Genomic DNA, 20,623 nt, shown 5'->3' with positions numbered 1-20,623 from the left:
ATATTTTAGGAACTGTGGACAAAGAAGAGGCAAATATTTTTATTTTCTTTTTAATGGAAAGAAAACACATTCCATCAATTGTACCTACATGATCTTGACACCAACATCAAGGGAAATTTTACATCTTCTAAGAGGATTTAGAAAGGAAAGTAATCACAGCATAGAATTTTTAAAGTTCTTTTTTAAGTATTTGATAATCAGTGTTATATATAGAAATATTAGGGAAAAAAGATAATCTCATTCAGAGAAAGCCACTTAAATGTTGTTGTTTTTTTTACTTTTTTTCCATAATTACATCTAGACATGAATGTGTGTGTGTGTGTGTGTGTGTGTGTGCATTTAAATCTACATTTCACCCTTGAGCAATGCAGGCAGGCATTAGGGTCACCAACTTCTTTTTTATTTATTTTTTTTAGGGTCACCAACCTCTGTGCAGTCGAAAATCCACATATAATTTTGACTTCCTCAAAATTTCGGTCCCCTACTGCTGACCGAAAGCCTTACTGATAATATAGTCAATTAATACACATTTTGTATGTTATACATACCATATATTATATAATTCCAATAAATTAAGCTAGAGAAAAGAACGTATTATTAAGAAAATCAGAAGGAAGAGGAAATACATTATTGTACTGCACTGTATTTATAAAAAAAATTCTGTAAGTGGGCTCACACAGTTCACTCATGTTGTTCAAGGGTCAGTTGTGTATCATTCTGTCTTCAAATCTGTAAATAGATATCCTCACCATAAAAAAAAAAAATCCTGTTTTGTAACTTCTTTTTTCATTAATACCTCTCCAGCAACATAGATTTTTGAACAATAAATAAAGTGTAGCCTTATTTTCTTATAAACATGTTCTCTTGCCAGTCAAAATAACATCAGCAAGACTCCTTCAAAAAGAAAAATCTTTTGTGATATCTTTGTGAGCAAGATAGAGAGGCTGAGAGAGTATTTTGAGAATTGTTTACCATGTCTCACCCCCACAGTGGTGAATAACGGATTCACATTAGCCTGGAAGGGAGATCACCAGCCATCCTTCTGCCCTCTTTGCTCACCCTTTTCCTACTGAAATTTCTTATCAGTGACACATGAAGTTACTAATCATATTCTGGCCACATGAAGTATTAGGGAATAGATGAAAAAATATAATCAGTATTCAGAATTACCATAAAAAGATAATTATATGAACTTAATGTAACAAGCCTAATTTAATAGTGACAAATTAAACATTTGCACTTGGTCCCCAAACTCAGAATGAGAGGGTCAAATTTTAGGGTTAGGCTGTGTGTTAAAGGTTTTAGTTCTGGGGCTCCTGGTGGCTCAGTTGGTTGAGCCTCTGACTCTTGGTTTTGGCTCAGGTCATGATATCAGGATCGAGTTAGAGCCAGGGCTCCACAGTCAGCACAGGATCTGCTTGAGATTCTTTTCCTCTCCCTCTCCTTCCCCCTCTGCTCCCCCCACTGCTCACACTATCTATCTCTCTCTCTCTCTCATAAATAAATAAATAAATAAATAAATAAATAAATAAATAAATAAATAAATAAAATCTTTTAAAAAAAGTTTTAGTGGACTGTAAGATCATTGCAGAGTCAGCAATATTCTATATTTTTTTCTTGAGGCAAATTAAATCTATAATGTAATAGAGTATCCAAAATATGAGAAGGGGAAAACTACTGTAGCACTCATGAAAATACTGGGAAAGGACTATGTTTTTATTTTAAGACTGATCATAAAATTTGAAATCAGCCTAGAAGAAGAGAGCTGGGGTGATGGCAAGGGGCACAGCTAAGGAAACTGAAGTTGGTGAGGCCAAACCAAAGGACTTGTGGAGGGTGAATGGTTGGTATTTTCAAACATTTAAAGATCCAGCAAACTCTAGATGACATCAGAGGGCAGCACCAGAATAGATGGGTGGTAAGCATTAAAGCAGAGGATATTGTTGTGTGTTTAAGAAAAAGAAAGTTTCAAATAATTAAACCATGCAAAAGATGAAAGTAGTCATTTTTCCATTGATAATGATCAGTTCCAGATTGGTCATGTGCTCTGGGGAAACACTGCAGAAAGAATGCAGGCATCAGAGGGAAGTGTGTGTTCTGAATAGCCTGTATGGGGTATTTTTTAGTCATTTTCATATTTTCACAGCAAATTTAGGTAACTGTAAATGATCCATGTGAACCTCCCAACAATAAAATTTTCCAATTCTGCAAGTTTATGGTTTTAAAAACTTATTTTTGCCCTCTGTAGTTTTGTACCCCTAAGTAAAAGCATGCCCCAAGATTGAATTGTATCATGTTGACTTAATTTTCTTATTGCATACTCTTTTCTGATTTGTTTCTCCCAGTCAGAATTTATTCATAATCCGCAATGCAGGATGAGTTGAAAAGGTTATTCTGCTAATTATGTATAGTATATTCTTAAAACACTGTCTAATAAAGGAATTTCTATTATATGTTGGAATTTGAGGAGTTCTATAAACAATACCTTTATCCATTGACTGAAGTTTAAACCCATTGAGAGGTAAGGCAAGGTGGTCAGGCAGATGGCAATTGAATGTTAGCTTTATCCTGATAGAGCTGATAGAAGAGAATGTGGCTAGGTACAGCAATTGTGGGTTCTCTAATGCTGAACTCCAGGTAGACTTGCACCACTGCACAACTTCAAATCACTACAAAACTTACAGAACGGGAGAATCAACTCACTATCTGTGCTTCTTTCACACTTCCAGGAAGAAGAATGTCATAGGGCCAAGAATCCTCCCCCCACCCCCAGACTCACCTTTGGATAATGTTGATGGAGAGATGAGAGGAGTGTCAGGAAGGATCAGCAGCATTAAAACATTGGCTGTAGAACACAGGTTGCAATGGCTAATTTGACTTGAAACCACAGATTTGTTTTGCTTGTCTGTGAGTGTGTTTAAAACTTTTCAGTTAGGGTACCCTCAGAGGGAGGAGTCGTGTATTCTCTAAACTGACCCCAGGCCTCATTATTCCTTATTGTCTTATATCTCTGTATCTGTGATAACTGTCAGGCCCTCTGTAAGCATTTGACATACAGTATTAAGTGGGTCTCATCACTCTATGGAAAAGGCTGGCCTTTTGATTATTTTCAATTATTAAAATACTAAGTAGATATAAATTGAATATGATGGGGATGTGAGAAAAAAATGAAAAGGCAGTGTTTCAAATCTATTTATAATTCTGTACATGATTCTGTTCCAAATCTGCATTTTGCCTCCACGTCTATACCAGGAGGTTATCAGTGGGAATAGAAACTCCATTATCTGAATGGACATAGTCTTCTCAGGAGCAGCCAGTGGTTAATTGGGACAAGAAAACACAAGTCATTATCTTTGAGAAATCTGAAGCAAATTGAGGCAGGTTGTCACCTCTCACCAGGAAACAAATTAGTCCTGTCTTTAAAAAGACTCTGCTTTCTCCAGCTGCTGACTGGGGATTCCTGTCAACTGCCAAAGAAATAGGGAAGATGTGGATTAATGGTACTAAAATAGTGGTCATGAAATACCCATAAACTCACTTTCTCATGTATATTTCTAATTGATTTGACTAGTGTTTTTGAATGACAAAATCTGTGCTAAGCTTCAGCTCCAGGAGATCAGGGTGCCATCTTTCAGCAGAAATCATTAGTGTACTAGTCTTTTCGGGATAGCTCTTTCCCTTAGCTAACTTATCTTCATGGACTCCCGGCCAGACTGGGGGCGGGGGGGTTGTAGCACAAAAAAGAAGAGAGAAAGAAACAATTAAACAGTAACAATGTGCTAGGTTATAAAGATTGTGAATAATATAAAACTTGAGAAAATATGACCTACTTTTTCTGAATTTTGTGAATATGGGAATGATTGAAGTCTAGTGGAAAGAACAGAGAACTGTGGTTCTGCCATCCTGAGTTTGGGCCCCAGCTCTGTTACCAGCCAATTGTGTAACATTAAGTAGATCCTATCACCCCAGACTTTAGTTTTCTCACCTATAGAATAAAGAACCTTGGACAGAGAGAGTTAAGACATCTCCTTGTTCTAATATTCTACCATTTGATGAAGAAATACTTGGTTGAATTAAAGAATGAAAGCTTAGGACACCTGGGTGGCTCAGCAGTTGAGCACCTGCCCCTGGCTCAGGGCGTGATCCACAGTCCCAGGATCGAGTCCCACATCAGGCTCCCTGCCTGAAGCCTGCTTCTCCATCTGCCTACGGCTCTGCCTTTCTCTCTGTGTGTCTTTCATGAATAAATAAATAAAATCTTTAAAAAAAAAAAAAAGCATGAAAGCCTTTGAAATCCCTTTTTTTTTTTTCACTCAACAACAACAACAAAGAAAACCAAGGGTAATGTAACTCTGGCTCCCAAAGAAAATGAGAGGAAATCTTCCATGTGCAGGAGATTTGAATTGTATGAACATTTATTTTACATGAATTCAGTTTATGACCCCTGAAGGAAAAAGAAAAATTACAATTTAAGTCATGTAGACAATTTTACCAACCAGTTCATCCATAACTACTTATGAGATAAGGATCTGAAAGGACACTGGGCTCAGTGCACCTCATTATTCATGTACCTCTTAAAATATGATCATCTTGCCACACTAAATGGGATTCCAGTGTTTGATGACATGTTGATTTTAAAGTATGTCACCAAACACAAGCCAGCCACTTCTACTGGCCAATAGCCAAAAAAAAAAGCTGTCTCACTTGGATAGCATATTGATTCCAAGATGGTAACTTTTGGTGGGATTTTTAAAACATAGATTTTATGCTTTTTTTTTAAGCTGTTATTTATTTATTTGACAGAGAGAGCGCAAGCATAAGTAGGGGGCACAACAGAGGGAGGAGGAGAAGCAGGCTCCCCAACCAAGCAGGGAGGCTGATTAGGGGCTCAATCCCAGAACCTTGGGATCATGACCTGAGCTAAAGGCAGAAGCTTAACTGACTAAGCCACCCAAGCACCCCTTTTGTGGGATTTTTAAGGGCAATTTTCAGTCTATAAAACTTTGTTTTAAACTGAGTTCTATGTAGATATATCAGAAAGCATTTAAAACTTGTGCATGAATGTTCATAGCAGCATTACTGTTAATAGCCAAAAGTGAAATCAACCTGTGTGTCCATCAGCTGATGAATGAAAAAAAATCAAATGTGGTCTATCCATATACCGAACTATTATTCTTCCCTAAAAAGAAATAAAATACTAATAAATCCTAATTATACATGAATGAAGCTTAAAAACATGATGCTAAATGAAAGAAGCCAGACACAAAAGGCTACATATTATATGATTCCATTTATGTGAAATGTCTATAACAGGCAACTTCATAGAAATATGGAAAGTAGATCACCTGTTGTCAGAGGATGGGCCAAAAGGAGAATTGGGACTGACTCCTAATTAGTACCAAGTTTCTTTTTGAGGTCACAGCACATGATGGACTTAGTGATGATGGTTATGCAAAACCCTGTAAAGTGGATACTTTAAAAGCATGAAGTTTTTGTTGTGTGAATTATATCTCAACTTAAAAAGAAAAAATAACTACTAATCTCTTTCCCATGCTAAAAAGAAGAAAGATAAAAGAAGAAAAGGAAGGAATAAAGCAAATTTACCAGCTGTGATTCAGGAATCATAATTTCTAAAGATTGACATATTCTTGGTGATCATCATCTTTATCACTCTTACTTAGGTGATAAAGTAATTGGAATTCTCCCAATCCCAATTCTACTGTGATAACAGCCTTCCATCTACTCCTAAAGACATCATTAGGCAATAGTGCCACCATAAGTCTTCCATTCACTGTCGCCTCATAGACTCTTGGGCACCCTTCTTCTCAATTCTGTGACACCATGCCAGATATTAAGAGCATAGTATTTGGATAGAGAAGTTTTCTGGTATGCCCAATATAATCCATTTCTTCCCTTCTCTAATAATACATTGTAGGGGGGAAGACTATGGGCTTCCAGATAGACAAATCAGGTTCAGATCCCATTGTCACTTACAAGCTGTTCAAAGTGAACTTGTAAAATGGGTATAACCTATTATATAGGCTTTGGGGGAAGACTGAATTAGAGAATGCATTTACACTAATTAGAACATAGCACTCAGGGCAGCCTGGGTGGCTCAGCAGTTTAGCATCACCTCCAGCCCAGGGCATGATCCTGGAGTCCCGGGATCGAGTCCCAACATCGGGCTCCCTGCACGGAGCCTGCTTCTCAGTCTGCCTGTGTCTCTGCCTCTCTCTCTCTCTCTCTCTCTCTCTCTCTCTCTCTGTGTGTCTCATGAATAAATAAATAAAATCTTTTAAAAAAAAAACATAGCACTCAAATTTTTATTCCCTTCTCTCTCTGATTACTCTTCATAGCCTACCAGTTGAGAGTTCCATATTCTACAACTGCCATATTCTATAAATACGGGTGCTATTGCATACTTGGCTTCAAAAATAAAGTCTTTCTGCCATGATGGTTCTATCTTTTCCTCTCAGTCAGAAAATCAAGATAATGCTTTAAAGTACTTAGTACGTTATCTGGCGATGTGGTAAGCATATTATAAATGTTGGATATCATTATTATTATCACTATTACATAGATTGGTAATTCAAGGTTTGAAACCTCTAGAAAGTCATCTGTGAAATGCTCTAAGCCACCCTACAGCAGCAGCAAGCATTGCTGGCTGTGTCACTAGGTTAAACTAATTACCTGGAGGCCACCTTTGTGAGACACAAGGAGTAGAAGTGATGTGTTGGGCTCTGGATAATATAAACCCCACCAGTTACATTGACCAAGGCAAGGCTTAGAGCTATGGTGCTGTTCCAATTGGGCTTAAATAGCCTTCACTTTAGCCTATATAGTTTCTGAGCCCAGGTGACCGTGACCAAAATTCATAATCTCTCTGAGCCTCATTTTTCTAATTTAGAAAATAAGGCACGTCAGCTTCTTTTATTTATGTAATTATTTGTTTTCTATTGTTTTTGGTTTTTGGCCAGTAGGCTTTGATAATATATATACCTCCAAAATAAGGGTGTGTTTTTCTGTGTATGTGTGTGTATACATGTGTATCCAAATGTATTTTTCTTTCATATTATATTAATACTATTATAATAGCATGAGATATTTGGATCGCTATTCTCTGTATTATAAAACTTCACTCCTACTACCTTACTCCCTTCTCATCCTTCAGATACCAGACCTCCCCAGTCTCCTTCAGAAATCTCTGCATATCCCATCAAAAGAAGTTTCTTCCTATTATTCCCTATTATAGGACCCTATATATTTCTTCTATATCACTTTCAAAATCTCAACATATGTTTTTATTTTGCATATATATACATCCATTACCTGTCAGCCTAACTAAAATGTAACATTTACGGGCATCAGAATTGCCGGCCTATACCCACAATCTTTAACATCCCTTGTACATAGTAAGTGCTCTGTAACTATCTCATGAATGAATGAATGAATGAATGGACTACATTTCCAGGTCTCCTTTTGCAGGATGTTAGAATCCTCATATTCTCACAGTTGATTCATACATTAGCCCAACTGGAAAGACCTTTTAAGATTTTGGAAGATATGATCTCATCTCCTCAAGCCCCTTCTTTTTGCAGAGGAAACTAAAGGAAACTAGAAAGGGGAAATTGCATATCCAAGCTAAGGCCCCGTAGGCTGTGACTCCTTCTACTTTACCATGTTGACTCCCAAAGGAGCTCAGCAAATTCTTGTCGATAAAGTAACAGCTGAGAAAATTAATAAGTTAATAGACCATGGAAAATTAGAGGTTCTCAGTGAGGTACAGTGAAAGGGGTATGGGCTCTGGTGTCCTGCAGCTTTCATTTGTATACCAACTCTAACCCTTTCGAGCAGCTCTGTGATCTGGGACAAATTAATCTTTAGCAGTTTGAGTTACCTCTTCCATAAAATGGGAAGCCCTGTGTGTTGCAAGAATTGGAATTATCTCTGTAAAGCACCATTCTCTCTGCAAATCCCCCTGGCATTTAGTAGGTCCCTTTAAATAATAGTCAATGTCATGGTGTTTCTATTCCTTTCACTGCCTGCTCCCCATTGCCTCCACTACCATTTATCCAAGAGGAGTGCCTCAAACTGCTTAACTTTGTATTGTAGTATAGTTCCCAAAACTCCAGCAGTGTTTCTGCAGCAGCACTGAGGTCTGAGAGATTAGTCACTCTCTTTTCAGACAAAGTAAATCATTACTTTATATCTGCTTCTTATATTTATGTTGTTTACCATTGTGCATGTATTATAAAACCCACAAATCAATGCTCTCAGCAGGCGAAACTGCTCAAACCTGCAGAACGTCTTGTTTTGTACTAGGTTTTGACAAACCAGTATCTGCCTGCCCTGAATTCTGTTTTCTGAGCGACAGTGATTCGGGCAGCTGGGGTCTGTGATTGATCTCTGAGTGACTTGTACTTTATCAAGGAGCAGATATGATTTCCCATGTATCTGATTAACCTTCTCTGTAAGATTGCCATCATTTCTGTAATGCCAGAGGATTATTCTGTGCTTGGAAAGATGGATATCAGCTTCTTGTAATCAATAGCCTACAAAAGGTGTCACCTGGCTCTGCCTGTGGTTATCTATAATGTCTGACTGAAAGGGTGCTGTCATTTGTCAAATAACCTGGTTTAATTTAAAGCACCTAGGAAGTGAAGTTGCCTTTATTTTAAAACAGTATGCAGAACAATACATTAGGTTAGTAAACTGTATGCTTGTTTTCTGGATGATACCCTGTTAGAAAGAGAGAATACCAAAGAAGTAAGATACTCCCTTATCCATCTCCATTACACAGGACTGGCTTGGTAACAAATATGTTCTCATGGGAGCAGGAGAGGAATAGGGGATACAATAGATTCTGTGCCAGCATACCAAAATGATGAAGTATCACTAGGCTGTCATATAGTTTTTCATCCAAACTAGAGTGAACAGGATGCTATTGATAGACTGGGACAACAAATAAACCAGGGCTGTCCCAAGGAAGCAAGGACACATTGGCCACCTGAAGTCATACCATTCTAATGTTGAGTAACTGGGACATATGGAGTTGATGATGTTTCTGTCGTACTCCTGCTCTAGGCCCTTGAGGAAAGCCCTTTAGGGTATAAACTAACCATCACTTATTACTCAGACATGTATGGGATACATAGATCCATATTTGAGATAACAGCTCCTACTAGAAGAGAGCTGTTAATTCTTGGGACAGATAAGCTAAATCAAGTTCAGACAGTTTTCTGTCTACAGTAAGATCCTTTTTCATTGTCAGTTTAGGGAAAATGCCACTGCCTCATACTGAAATCTCGATTTAGAGATGTAGCGAGTCAAGCTGAAAACTGCCATTCTCCCAAATGAACACTGGGTGACAGGAGGAGAAATCTGTCAGGAGGCAGTTTACCTGCACAGACCCTCCAAAGTAAACAAACAAATCAGTTAATTTTTTTTTTTGACACTCATAACAACAGGCTAGAGAAGCAAGTTTTACATGGTGAAAATTTTAGGAATCTTATATGGAAGTTGACGGCCACCCCAACCCTTTCAGTATGATGGGGAGGATTAAAATACACAGTGCTGTGGGCTCCTTCTCTTGGGCTTTGAAACCTACTTTTAAACCCTGATTTCATCACTTCCTTTCTAAGCTTCTGATTTTGCCTTCGTAAAATGAGAATAGTGCCTACTTTAGGAGTTGCTGTGAGTCTTACGTGGCATTATGTAGAGTACTAAGCTTATGACCTGACACATAGAGACACTGCAAAATGACAAGCCTTTCCCCTTCTAGAGGCAACTAGCTATACTGTCATAGTTAAGAACACCTGCAGATCCAGGTTAAAATTTCCCCTCTGCTGCTTACTCACTGTGTCAACTTTCTAAGCCTCAGTCTTCATCTTTGAAATAGGGACACCAGTGTCCACCTGACCTTAGTTTGTTTTCTCAATTTTAACTTTTCTCCATGGTTATATACAGACAAAGATTTTTTTAAAATGAAATAGTTCTAAAGGACTTAGTATAAGTAAGCCCTCTTGCTCCCTTTTTTCCCTTTCTCAGAGGCAAACACTTTCAACTTTTTGGGCTCCCCCCTCCCCCGGTTTTGTATTGATTGTCTTAGCTGTAAATAATATCTCTCTTGATTCTTCTGTTTTAGGAATTGTCTTTTGACTTCTTATTATAGAAAATGAGTTTTTAACTGTCTTTCACACATGCCCATCCTCTTAATAAAAATAAATCATAATTCTGATTAGATTTTAATCCATAATTACATAATTATGACTGTGCAGTGCTATTCCCAAGTAAGCAATGAAACAGTGATTACTTCTCTTTTCTTTTTCAGTATCATTTTTTTTATTTCTCTACTATCTTTATGTTTGTTTACTTAGTCTCTATGTACATGTCACTAATTCAAACCCCAAACTTTTGATCCATTTGCAATGTTTTAGAAACATTATTAAACACATACTATAACATATGCATCTAGAATGTTTCTTCATCATTTTCTTGGGAATTCCTCTCAAATCTTTTCCTATTTTGGATTCTATATTGGCTGGAACTTATTTATTCATTCATTTTTTGAAGCATATCATGCAGTTGTTTCCTGAAAAACACTTTACTTCTCTCCCAGTTTCTTTCTTTTACTGTCACACTTAATGATAGTTTGGCTGGGAATAAAATCTTAGGCTAGAAATAATTTGTCTTCTGAATTTTGAGAGTATTGATCCATTGTTTACAAATTCTAACATTTCTATTAAGTCTGAAATAATTCTAATTTCTGTTCCTTTGTATATGACCTATTTTTTTTGTTTTTCTCTCTAAGACATGTATTGACTATTCATCTGCATTGTTCTGAAATGTCATAATATTGTGATTGTGTCTAATTATGTCTAGTTAATTATGTCTAATTTTCTATTTTCTGATTGATACTGAGTAGGCCTATTTAGTTTGAAAATATATGTCCTTCTGTTCTGGGAAATTGGAGGTTATATTTGTTGAGAGTTTATTTCTTTCCTTTTGTTTACCTGTCCTTTTTATATAGAGTGGGTCTGTAATTTTATTTTCTATCCTTCTTATGTTTCTTTTTTTTTTTTAAAGATTGATTGATTGATTTTTCTTTTTTAAAGAAAGATACAGCGAGAGCACAAGCATGGTGCAGAGTGGCAGAGGGAGAGAGAGTCCCAAGCAAACTCCCCACTGAGTGCAGAGCCCAAAGCAGAGCACAATGTGGGGCTCCACGAGGAGCTCCATCTCACAATCCCTATCATGACCTGAGCCAAACCAAGAGTCAGGCACCTAACCCAATATTGCCATCCTGATGCCCTTATCCTTCCTATGTTTCATCTCTTTGTGTTTTGTTCTATACTCTACAGCTTTCCTAAGCTTTCTTTTCTAATTACTTTTCATCTCAGCTGTTGCCAGGCAGACAAAGGCAAATGACCAGGCTATACACACATCATACCTGCTGAAGCAGGATACCCAGGAAGAAATTCATGGAGACAATAAGCAGTAGTAGGACTATAAGCTCCCTATTATCCATGGCACTCTGGAGCAACCCATAGAGATCTAAAAGGCAACTGTCAGATAACAAAAGGTGATGCTGAACTGTGGGCTAGAGGGTTTCAGGCTGAAGGATTATGGAAGCACACCCACTCTATTGACATGACATGCAAACTAAAACTAAATTTGTGGCTGCTGGCATATGAGCAAGTGGCAGGAACACCATGTCAGAGCTCATAATTGGGGAAGTACCACAGCTTACCCTGGCATGATTGGGAGCGTCCAAGTCTTGGGTTGAATTGAATTGATTGCCTTAAACATTGGACCATGGCTAGTTTCCATGTGACAGTGCATAAAGCCTCCTCTTTTTCTAGAACCCATCCCACAGATTTATCGATTAGTCTTATTCAAGTTAATCTCTGCCTCTCAATTATCATGCCTCAAATTTCTAAGAACTCTCTTTTAGTCTCTGACTGTTCCTTATTTGTAGTATTGTTTCTTATCAATGAATGAATTCAACATCTCTTATTTCTCTGAAAATATTAATGATAGATTTTCTTTAATTGCTTTGGACTTGATATTTTATGTTAGAAGCTGTCCTCAGATGCCCAGTGATTTTTGGTTGTTGGCTTAAATTGAAGAAAGAGATACTAAAAAGCTAGTGAAGCTGTAACCCTATGGGTGAGGTTTACTGACTATGCATTCAATATGACTAAGCCATTTCCTTGGGGAATCCCCCCACAACACACACAATATCAATATTTTTTAGGGGTTTTTTTGGAGGGGGGTTGATCACAGTCCCTAGAGAAAGAGTATTTAATCTCTTTCTTGGAGAGCAAAGATCTTACTGCCAGTGTTCCAGAGCCATATTGACAAGTGAGTTGGGAATCTCATCCTTCCCTATTTAATATTTACAAAATCCCTGCTACCCTCATTTGAACCTGGGGTCCTCTGGCCCAGAGAGACCTTTCTCTGTTATCTCCTTGGAGAGAAAAATCCCATGATACTTCTGGGGTAAAGAGGGTTAGTCACTGCATGGAATAAAGGAGAGGATCTGGGTACTTAATTGATTCTAAAGACCATTCATCGAGTACTTCCAGTGGTACTTCATGCAACCAATTCCTGAATCTTTGAGGTATATTTTAAAGACTAAGGCATTATGCTTCTTTTCTTGTCTGTTAACCACATACTTTCTTCCCAACAACCCCATTTTAATTTATGCCTCCCAACTATTCTCTCTTATGAGCTTAAACCTTTTATTTTTTTAAAGATTTTATTTATTTATCCATGAGAAAGAGAGAGAGCCAGAGACATAAGCAGAGTGAGAAGCAGACTCTCTGCAGGAGCCCAATGTGGGACTCAATCCCAGACCCTGGGACCAGGCCCTGAGTCAAAGGCAGACTCTCAACCACTGAGCCACCCAGGCATCCCGGGCTTAAATCTTTTAAAGAAAATAATTCCTGTACTTCTGCTTAAAGAAGTTTTAGAGAGTTCTCAGAATCCTAATAGAGTTATTAGGAAGAAGAAATGAGATAGTTTATGGAAAGAAGCAAGGACAGTGACAAATAATCATAATAATTATTTCTGTTGCTTTTTTAATATTTTATTCTTGTAAAATTATCCCTGCATGTAAACTATTTTTGTGCAGCTTTATCTATATACCTAAATAACATAAAAAGGGAAGGCTCTGTGAAATCAAGACCTGTGTAATTTATATGATTTATTAAGGTCCCACTTGCCACTGTTGTTAGGTTATCTGTGTAACCATGATCATTCAGACTGAGCTTGTAAAAGAAACAGGGTTTGAATGTACATGACACCTAGCCACTAAAATGATGTGGATTCCAGATCTGTGGTTATCATTATATAAGTACACTTCTGTATTGAAATCCAGATCTCTTAATTGCTGGTAAATTCTACTGACTTCTTTTGAAGAATCAACTGCCTCTCAGAAGCTTGGTACCCCCTCCTCCCCACATGTACAATGTTAAGCAGTATGCCTCTGGGTGACCCTGTGAGGTACCTACAGTGTCTGTGGGAATTTGTGCTGATGCTCCCAAAAGCAGCTCTTAGCCTTGTGCGATTTCTGGCCCCTGGAGAATTATAAAATGGAAGGCAATAGGGGAAAACAACAGTTTAAAATTATTTCATGCTTTAAAGCCAAGATTTCACTAGCCTAAGCTGTGCTCAGACCTTTCATGTCCCTCAATGAAGTATATTTTTGGCTATGCCCCATAAACTACTCAAATAATCCATTAAGATAGCTGTAGAAATCAGCATAGCAAACTATCAGTGAGCTAGTTTAGTTATTCACCGGTTATTAATCTTCTCAGCTCAGGGTCATATTGTCCTGTCTTCAGCATTTTTCACAGTGTCTGATGATGTCCAGAGAGTTAATGGAGGTCCTGGAATGTGGATACAACAAGCATGATAATCTCTTGACTTGATGTCATTCTGGTGATCATCTTCAAACTTGGTGTGTTGCCCTGGTGTATGAGCAAGAAAGTGCATATGCTATTTATCTGGGTATTTGTACACTGTTCTGGCAAAGAAATATCTATGTATGATGATAATTTCCTTATGGTACTTTCACTAGCAACAAATTGTTTTGAGCATCTGCTGTCATTTTTAGTAGCTGTCAATTTTGTTTCTTCTTTGGCTTCCTTATAAAGTTGAGGCAGATTTGTCATTACTTAGAGACCCACAATATTTCTTTGAAGATTTATGTGGACATTTTTCTCTAGTAAATTTTGTTCCTTCCCTTGTCTTTGCATGTTTGGGGAACCTGTTTCTCTTTGAAAGTTCCTAAAGTTACACTACATGAAGCCAGGCACAATTGTGCTCAATTATGATGATGTGATAATGAAGATGAAGATGATGATGATGATGATAGATAACTTGTATCAAACACAATGTTCTAGCAGTATAATATGCAAAATAGGACTATCACAAGTTAAGAAACAAAGTAACTGACTTGCAAGTGACCTACCGGTTAAACCAATCAGCTAGTAAGTGGTAGAGCTAAAATTAGCATCCGTATTTCTAACTCCACAGCTCAGTTTCTTTTTTTTTTTTTTTTAATTTATTTTTTATTGGTGTTCAATTTACTAACATATAGAATAACCCCCAGTGAACTGGAGGGTATTATGCTGAGTGAAGTAAGTCAGTCGGAGAAGGACAAACATTATATGTTCTCATTCATTTGGGGAATATAAATAATAGTGAAAGGGAATATAAGGGAAGGGAGAAGAAATGTGTGGGAAATATCAGAAAGGGAGACAGAACACAGCTCAGTTTCTTAACCTGTAAGAATCTGTTGTTTAGTCTAGAAGAGCAGTTTTCTACCTAAAATCTAGACAGCAGTTTTCAGTTTTGATCTGCAAGGTGCAGGTATCTACCTCTATACCTGAAAGAGCTTCCTTTTACTTAGCATTTCTGTCAACAGAAATATCACCTGAGCTCAGGTGGGGTATTATCAACCACTATAAGGATTTGGACATTTACACCGAATAAAATATGGAGGCAGATTTGTTTCTGCTAGATTCTTAGTAACAACTCATATTTATTATTTGGCAAGCTCTGTTTTCAGACTTTATTATTTTACTCATTTAATCCTCAAAGTACGAGGTACAGGCTATTATTCCTACTAAATCTAGGGAAACTGAGGCACTGAGAAATGAGGTATCTTCCCTCAGATTAACACAGTCAATAAGTGGTTGAATTAGAATTAAAACTCAGGAAGTCTGGTTCTATTGTTCACAAAGCTAATCCCTAAACAATACTACCTCTTATTCAAGGGGTCCAGTTTTCCAATATATGATACTTCAAAAATAATTTCTTTTACTCGGAAATGTTTTAAATCCATGTATTTTTGCTTCTTCTCGAGGTGGGCTGAGCCTCATTTATGGAGCTGTGTTCCATAAATAACCAAAACATTACAACCTTTGGGAGACTGTGATAATACAGTCTGATGCTTCCTTTTTGGCCTTCCCAAAGCTGCTTATCATTTTTCACTTGAATTCTTTTCTCACCTTATCAAGCTGGGCTCCATTGGATTCTCATTTTCTTTTCTCCCTCTTCTAAGTCTTGAGTTCTACAAGATCTCTGGTTCCAACACATCATGTCCCATTCTATCATAATAAAAAGAAAATTAGGCAAAGCTCATTTATACCTAAACATTGGCAGCCACCCAAACATCTCTTTGACAATAAATTGAAGCAAGCAGGGAGCTGCAGTCATATTGGAATAGAAATCAGTAACTTATAGGGCTTTACAGTCAATCAGACTTGGGGTTGAATATTTATTTTCTCCCTCCAGTGAAGTCTGCAACCTTGGGGAATATATTTAGGCTCCTTAAGGGAGCCTTGGCTTCATCTTTTGTTAGATGGTGATAATAATGATACTTACATCATAGGGTAGTAAAGTTTCACTGCTGGTGACTTACCCATCCTACAGACATTTACTGAGCACCTATTGCATCAGTAGCTACACTATGTATAAGGTATCTATGCTGAATAGGAAAGACATGTTCTCTGCCCTGACAACATTTACATTTCTGTGAGGTCATAAATGCAGGTATTTAGCACATATCCCAGCACATGGCAAACACATAACCTATGTAAGATGCACTGATGGTAATAATGGTAGAGTTCAGTCATAGTTGGTCATCGTGGTAGCAGCACCATTTCACCAAGAACTTGGTACTTGAAATGATACTTACAATCTACAGGACCTAGGCATCCAGAGGAAATCTCCTTGTTCTCTGTTTTTTTCCTCCTCATGTGAATAATCTACTAGGTAACCACCAAACAAAAGGGAAAATGCTTAATAAGCAGATTTCTTAACCACCTTGATGAATACACTGCAACCTTAACCCTTGGTTAACATAATAAAGGTAAACATTTTAACAATTTCTTCTAAATCACCTACATTAAGTATTCCATTGACATTTCCAAAAATCAAAAGTGAATGAAACCAGGCAGCTCTGGTGGCTAAGCGGTTTAGCGCTGCCTTCAGCCTAGGGTGTGATCCTGGAGACCTGGGGTCAAGTCCCACGTCGGGCTTCCTGCATGGAGCCTGCTTCTCCCTCTGCCTGCATGGAGCTTGCTTCTCCCTCTGTCTGTGTCTCTGACTCTCTCTGTGTGTCTCTCATAAATAAATAAAATCTTAAAAAAAAAATGAATGAAACCTCTTCTAAGAGGAATGGTCATCTTCATCATTAGCAAATAGCAGTGATGTCTATTTTTATCACCCAACCCTAAGGAGGCTACATTTTCTGTATTCCTGTTTTACCTTCATTTGTAGCTAGTGCTTTAATGATTCTTTTTGTGTTTGCCACCTTTCTGATCAGTTTCACAATTACTCCTCCTGGGTAATTTTCCAGTAACATCCTTTCCTTTTGGAATGCACATTTATGCAGTCCTCTGACTTGAGAAGGGAGGATATTGTTGGTGCATGAAGTGTCTTTGGTGTCTTTGGATTTAGCTGCTAGCTTGAAGCATCTGGCAATCGAACATAAACTCCTGTACTTGAGCATTCATGCTTGAACCAGAAATTACTTTGTCATCTTCACTGGGTTTTATTAAGCAGCCAACAGCTGTCTTGGAGCTATGACTTACTACAGTGAGCTTTTTTCCCTTAGAATGTCACCCTCTTCTTATCCTCAGAATAAGTCTCTCCTTTTCCTTTTTTCCCAAAACAAATCTTTGGCATCAATAGTAACAGTAATAATAGCATCTCACACTTGGATAGCACTTCATGGTTTATGAAGCATGTTAAAATCCATTGACCCAGTTTGAATTTCATAATCTTCCTGGGATGCCAAATACTATCACTTCCAAAGTACAGATGAGAAACCTATAGCTGAGAGACGTCAAATGACAGACATCTCAGTGGTTACAACCACCTAGTTGGTGCTATTTGGCCAAACCTGGAAATTCAGTTTTTAAGACAGTACATAGATTGTTTTATATATTTCATCGTGCTGACATTTTTTAGCAAAACTATGTCAACATCAATGCATCACTAAAAGAAATGCCATTTACTCTGGCAGAAATAAATCCCAGCCACCATTTTGAAATGAGTTCTGGGTCTGGGCTTACTTTAGTGAATTGAAATTCCAGCTTATTTCTAGTCCTGCAGCATAGTTTAGAAGCCTCCACCCTGGATAAAAATGGCAGTATTCTACTGGCTGCTATGTTGTGCAAGTGAACATTGTTCACTGTGTGAATGGTAGTCTCTAAGCTTGTACAAAATAGCTGGTCCCAATATGGTAGCAAATGCAAGACAATCTCTTTGAGCCTATTTGCCTCCCTACTAATGCAGAAACAACTCCCATTGGGGTCGATCTTAAGTTAGAAGAGATTTGGAGAAATGGATGCGAAAACTGAGGAATGATCTACAATTGCAAATGGCCATGTGCCTTGTTTATCCAGCCTGCTTGTACAAATAAATGAGTTGATTTTTTTCTTACATATCTCTCCATGAGTATTGCTATATTTCATGCTGCAGCATTTTGCAAAGCTCTGTTCACTCCTTTGCACCAAAGTTCAGAGAGACACCCTAGGGACATGGCATGAGTCATGCAAGCAATGTATACATACTTGTTATAACTTAGGCTGGAGTCTTGTCTCACTTTTTTCCCTAACAATCAGGAGCTATTAGATTCTAATGGATTTTCTAGGATGTGAGTACATTTCCTGTAAGGTTTTCAAAGATTGAGGAATAGACAGTTGAATGCATACAGCACACATACACACACAAACACACAAACAGTCCTAGGGCGGTTTGTGTGTTTGTTTTAATTCAAGTAACATGTTTCTGGAATGAAGAAGTAGTTTTGTTTTGTTTTGTTTCCAATTAATCAAGACCTAGCCAGAAAATTGTTTCTCTTTTTGTCTTTAATAAATCCCTTTCTAAAGTATCTCACCAATTTTTAATGGTGATCTCCACTCATTTTTAGACAATATTAGCACTAGAGTGCTTCACTAACCATAGCAAAGCCCAGCTGTCATTGTCGAGGAGAGTCAGCAAAGATGAAGAAAATGGGAACTTAGGATCAAGCTAGCACTCTGACTTAAATTCCAAGCACACGTTGGGTGGTAGAACAAGATGCAACTTACCTGTAAATGACTGTATTTACACTGATGCAGCTTGTCTAGGAAAGGTTTTCTGTTTCAACATTCTGAAAACCCTAAGAGGGAATGTTGTTGCTCCACAAAAGGATGCCTTTTCACCTCCCAAGACTTCTTTTGTGACTATGTTCCTTCTTTTTGGTGTGAGTGTCCTTTATTTAGCATGTGACTTCTTCAGTGTTTGTGGAGCATAGGACTCCACTGCTCTCTGCCTGTGTCTTTCTTGCTCTGTTTCTCTGTATTTTCATCTCCTTTATTCCACCTTTCTGCTTTCCCATCTTCCCCTCACCCCCCCCTACCCCACTATCTTTTACATGGATTAGGTCTAAGTTTTAAAATACTTAATACACTTTTAGATTTTTATGTTCCCCTGTACCTAATTTAAAAGGCATGAAAAGTTGTAAACATCTCTCTAAAAATAAAACAAGTTGCTTTAAAGTTCTCTGACCCTCAATTGATTTTTTTTTTCCTCTTTGGGTCAGCAACTCTCAATAGAAAGAAAAGTTTCCTTATCTCTGGTGTGGAAGATTGGACCAATTGTGCAGTGACCCTCAGATCTACCCCAGAAAGTAGTTCTTCCCAGAAGAGTGTGTTTTCCGGCTATTTGCCTCCTTCTCCTCAAAAGGAAGTGTACTAACAAAATCTTACTTGAAGATTCTCCCAGCTTTCATTGTTTTTTCTTTAAATTTCATTGAATGTATATCCAGATTACACTCTGAAGCATGCAATGCAACAGAAAAAGACTCTGTTAGCTAAATGAGTAGTGTGTTATCTGCCATGTCCATCTAAGGGGCATTTCAACAATTGAAGAGACCTAGTACTATTAATAATTATCCATCCTGAAGGGTTTCGGGAACAATTTCACTTAGAACTATAGACAAGCACCCAAACAAGCTAGTCAGTGACCCAGACTGCTAGGGTGGGGGAGTTGTTTGCTTTTGTTTTACAGAAAGCTTTATAAACCAATACTTCCTGCATCGAATAAAGGGAGGATTGCTAATAATGTCTACAAAGATAGTAATACCCTCTGTTTTAAGCTTCATATGCTCCTCCGTGACCTTTTCTCAAATCTATAAGCAAACAAAGAAACACTGCTTTAAAATATGAGAATTATTGCCTCTTTCCCAAGATGCAGAATCCTTAAACTGAGGAATTTGAAAACATGTAGAAAATTGCTGACAGGATCAGGATAAACAGAGGGGAGGGACTCCTGCTTCTGCTGAGGATTCAGCACCACCTACTGACCAGATACTAATCCTTCTCCAAGTAGCAAGCTGCATGAATGGGCACTTGGTTGTATGTGGTGACAATGGAAGGCACTATCTGTGGAATTCATTGTCCTTGCCTCAAGGTGTACATTTCATTTCTTTTGTGCTTTAGATAAATATTCTCTTACCTTGTATCAGTAGATACAGCCAGATGTCCATCAGGTATAATAATGTATTCCTTTAATCAGCAAAGACCTCATTATGCCATTCTTACGCATTGTCTGTGATACAATTTACTTTATTTCATTGACACTAATGGGATTTCTTTGGGACCCTTTACTCAGTGACTCATAAGGGAGAGCTACTCATGTATAATAGCTGAAGGAAACAGGCCTGTAATCCCTCCTTCTCAAACAGAAAGAATTATTATTATTTGATGAGAATGTTTCTCCATGGTTAAAAGATACCTGGGGTTCCAACTGATCATTCTTCTTTTAACTCCTGTTACAAAAAAAAAAAAAAAAAGGCATAGAGGAATTTTAATTATACCTTAGATTGAACATACAGTTTATATGTCAATTAAAATCTTTTCCAGGGGTGCCTGGGTGGCCCAGTCTGTTAAGAGTCTGCCTTTCATCAGGTCGTGACCCCAGAGTCCTGTGATTGAGCCCTGTGTCAGGCTCCCTGCTCAGCAGAAAGCCTGCTTCTTCCTCTCCTCTCTCTCACTATCTCTGTCACTATATCTGTCTCTCTCCCAAATAAATAGATAATTTTTTTAAAGAAAATCATTTCCAA

The 20,623-nt window shown here is 37.8% G+C and overlaps 1 protein-coding gene and 1 long non-coding RNA gene across 28 annotated transcripts in view; one reads left to right on the top strand and one right to left on the bottom strand.

Moving 5' to 3' along the window:
- LOC102153282 overlaps positions 1-16,055 on the bottom strand; it is a 172,003-nt gene extending 155,948 nt beyond the window's left edge. For 10 of the 15 annotated variants that reach the window (XR_005374699.1, XR_005374688.1, XR_005374689.1 and 7 more), the window contains exons 1-3: positions 15,895-16,055; positions 15,519-15,617; positions 13,802-13,973 (exon numbers count right to left, since the gene is read on the bottom strand). This is a non-coding gene — a long non-coding RNA (uncharacterized LOC102153282). Of the gene's footprint in view, positions 1-2,485; positions 2,678-2,779; positions 2,846-3,449; positions 3,468-5,367; positions 5,460-13,194; positions 13,581-13,622; positions 13,974-15,518; positions 15,618-15,894 lie in introns of those variants that run through there. The other 5 variants (XR_005374698.1, XR_005374702.1, XR_005374700.1 and 2 more) reach the window with 5 other exon arrangements.
- The window catches only part of CNTN4 (contactin 4), a 916,127-nt gene that overhangs the window by 854,719 nt on the left and 40,785 nt on the right, over positions 1-20,623 (top strand). The gene's annotated exons all lie outside the window — the stretch shown is intronic.

The sequence above is a fragment of the Canis lupus genome, chromosome 20 (assembly GCF_011100685.1).
Source record: "Canis lupus familiaris isolate Mischka breed German Shepherd chromosome 20, alternate assembly UU_Cfam_GSD_1.0, whole genome shotgun sequence".
NCBI lineage: Eukaryota > Metazoa > Chordata > Mammalia > Carnivora > Canidae > Canis > Canis lupus.
The sequence above is the reverse complement of the archived record's forward strand: the minus strand, read 5'-3'. Positions and strand labels throughout refer to the sequence as shown.